Source organism: Miniopterus natalensis, chromosome 11 (genome assembly GCF_054644295.1).
Source record: "Miniopterus natalensis isolate mMinNat1 chromosome 11, mMinNat1.hap1, whole genome shotgun sequence".
Classification (NCBI taxonomy): Eukaryota; Metazoa; Chordata; class Mammalia; order Chiroptera; family Miniopteridae; genus Miniopterus; species Miniopterus natalensis.
The window spans coordinates 77342549-77346014 of NC_142091.1; positions in this window are offsets into that span (position 1 = coordinate 77342549).

Consider the following 3466-nt stretch of genomic DNA (forward strand, 5'->3'; position numbering starts at 1 on the left):
CTGTTTCTATTTGTCCTTCTTTGCGCCCACAGCCCTGTGTCCCTGTCATGCCTCCTTTAAGCGGAAGTCCTGTTCCTGTTCTCTCTGTCCCCACCCTGATCCCCAAGAAATAAGCTATCATTGTTGTATTTGCAATCTATGGATTAGAGGTTTAAGTATTTATTATTATTGGTTATTTACTATTATTGTTGATTATGTAAATTTGCCTCCTGTTTGTCTGTCGGGTTGGGTTTCTGAGGTGATGCTGCTGCGGAGGATGCACTGGCCCCCCCTCCGCGCCCCACCCCTGTGCTGTCCAGGAGACAGTGGTCTGGGCCACTGGTTGGGCCCGGCGCTCTGGAGGCGGGCCCGGCGGCCGGTCCTCCCCTCCCTCGCCCTTTCTGCAGGCTGCAGCAACTCTCATGGCTTCTGTCCTGGAGGGCAGGGGGGCTCTTGCTCTTGAGGCGCTGGTCACCCCAAAGTGAGCAGCTGCAATGCAGGAGAAGGTCCCCTTGTGTGCTGGAGGGGGGCCCTCCCTGGTCATTTCCACCCCCTGCTCCAGGCAGGGAGGGGGGGCCTCAGTCCTCTCTACCCTCCTGCCCGGCCCCCCACCCCTACGCCCTGGCCTTGGGATGGCCCCAGAATGGATCGGCCCCCTCCTGTTATCTGCTGGAAAGTCCAGCAGCGTTAGACGCGGCAGGTCTCCCCCTGCACGGCTCCCAGTCTCTCTGGACTGGGCCGGCTGCCCACCGCCCCTGCCTCGGACCCCCTGCCTCAGCGCGGCCACACTCTCTGCTCCTGCCCTGTCCCCTTCTTTTGTATTTGGAAAAAACGTGTTGTAATAAATCCTGAGATGGATGTTTTCTCCGAGCCTCTGGCTGCCTCTTTCATCAGGCTGGCGGTGGGAGGGCGGGGAGGGCTCCTGGAGGCCCCTCTGAGGCCCGGAGGCTGGGGTGCTGGGCCTGGAAAGCTGGATTGCCCGGACCCTAGAGGGCAGAGGGCAGAGGGTGGGTCGGGCAGGGTGGGGCATCACTGGAGGGGGGCAGGGTGTGGAGAGGGCCAGGCGCGCACCTCCGCTGCGCCCCCCGATGGAGAACCTCGGTACTGCCGGGGAAGCCTTAACTAGCTTCGAACCGCATAAAATAAACTTAGAACCACATAAAATAAAAACTCAGTTTGCCCTTCAGCTGCCCCTGCCCCGCTCCCCAGGAGTGACCCCTGGGCGTGACTGGATGCAGGCGCCTCGTGTCCCACGTGGGCACATTCCTTTCATCAGAAATGGGGTCCAGCTATCTAGGGTCTGCAGCCCCCTTTTTAAACAGTATGTACGTGATTTATCAAAATAACATGTTCACATGGTACCAGGGCCTCTGGTGTTGCCCCCACCAGCGTCCCCAGCACTGGGTTCCTCTCCCCGGAGGCAGCCCCGGGCCGCCTGGGGATTCCTACGCTGCTCTCCCAGGACGGGCTTTCAGACAGGCCTGCCCTGGGTCACTCCCAAGTTTGCCTGGCGGTTACCATAACAGGGCTCCTATGCTGGACACCCACTGTGTGCCCGGCACCCCTCCAGGTATTTCCCAGGCAGCGCCAAACAGGCCTGCGCCTTTGACCCCATGTCCTGCAGCAAATACCGCAGGAGACCTCAGAGGGGCCTGACCTTGGAGGCTTGGCTGCTTCTCCTAGGACCCTTCCCGCTTTCCGAGCAGGCCAGGCTGGCAGCCCACACCAGCGATGCCGACCAGGCCCGTGTGCGCACGTGTGTCTGTGAGAGCACGTGCGAGCGGGTCGGCGTACACACATCGGCGCTGCGGGCGGAGCCCGGGTCCTTGAATCCTGCATCCTTGAGAGCTCTCCGAGGCTGGAAGCTAGAAACACGGCTGGCTCCAGCAGAGCTATTTTTAGCTCAAGAACATCTATTTATAACTCTGGCAGCCCCTTGGAGTCAATAAAAGGAGAACTGGAAAAAGCTGGTGGCTGCCTCCAGCAGCAGGGAGGTGCTCCCCCACCCCTAATGCTCCTGAGTACCTGCGGCTGTGGGTGGTGGGGTGACCCCCTGGGGGGCAGATGGCCTTGGACCCTGGGGCAGTGTAAGACTGAGTGGGGGTGGGGATCACTGACCGAGTCCACCAGGCGCCTGGAGGTCGGCTGGTCCAAGGCCTACACCGAGCAGGTAGTCAGGCAGGCAGCCCACTGGAACCCGGCGGGCTGGCCTCCACCCGTTCCGGCCCCCACACTGTCCTAGCGTGACACGGGGTCTCCGGAACACTGGGCACCCCTGCTTCCGCCTCTGTGTCTGCCCCACTGCAGGCCAGGAGCCGTAGGTGCTTTAGGGTTCGGGGGGGTGGGTAGAGGGTGGGTACAGGGCTGTGTTGTGTGGGACCCGGCCTGTCGATGGTGATGCTACTGTTTAGGAGGCCTGGGTCACTCACTCTCCTGGGTTCCCCCACGGCCGTTGCCCCAACCAGAGCCAGTGCTGCGGCTGCCGGCCCCGCGGTTCTTACTATGACTACAAGACAAACCTCAGCACCAACTGTCGGGAAGTTTGAAAACACAGGTTTATTAGGTCCGGAGGGTCCACCTGGAGCCCAGGGCCACACAGTGAGGCGGACGGGGCAGCGTGGCCGGGGCTCTGCCTTTATTGGGGTCAAGGGTGGGTGCCTAGGGTTTCGCAGGTTCACTCCTTATTGGCAAAGTTAAAACACAAGGGCAGGAATTAAGGTTCAGGAGGGAAAGGCAGGGTTACTCAGGGCTTCAAGGTTGGGGTGGCCGGTGGAGCCGGCCATGTGTTTACGGGTGATGGATGCCTTTGAGATGGGGCCTCAGCAACCAGAAGCTTCATGTCAGGCACTTACACTAAACGTGTGGGTGGGTAGACGGCAGAGTGAGCGGGTGGGTGGATGGGAAGGAGGGTGGGTAGACGGATGGACGGGCGGGTAAGTGTTGGGTGGGTGGCTGATTAAGGACTGGAGGGGTGAGTGGGGGGGTGCGGATGAGTGGGTGGGCAGATGGAAGGATGGGGTGGGTAGGTACAGTGGTCCCTCGGTTTTCGAATGCGATCCGTTCCGGAAGGACCGTTCGAGTTCTGAAACGTTCAAAAACCAAGAGCTCAACAACCGGCAGCTGGGCCTTGGGATCTTGCCCTCAGCGGGAGCCGTGTGGCAGGTTCAGCTTCCGAGGCGTTGACTTCTGGGTTTACGGCGTTCGGAAACTGAAATGTTCGTCCACGGAGACATTCGGACACCGAGGCACCACTGTAGTTGAATGTGTGGATGGGTGGTTGGGTGGATGGGTGATGGGTGGATGGGTGATGGGTGGATGGGTGATGGATGGATGGGTGGTTGGGTGATGGGTGAGGAGGTAGATGGGTGATGGGTGGATGGGTGATGGGTGGTGGGTGGATGGGCAAATAGGAAGTGGGTGGGTGGATGGATGGGTGGGTAGCAGGATGGGTGGGTGGGTGAGTGGATGGGAAGTGATGGCTGGGTAA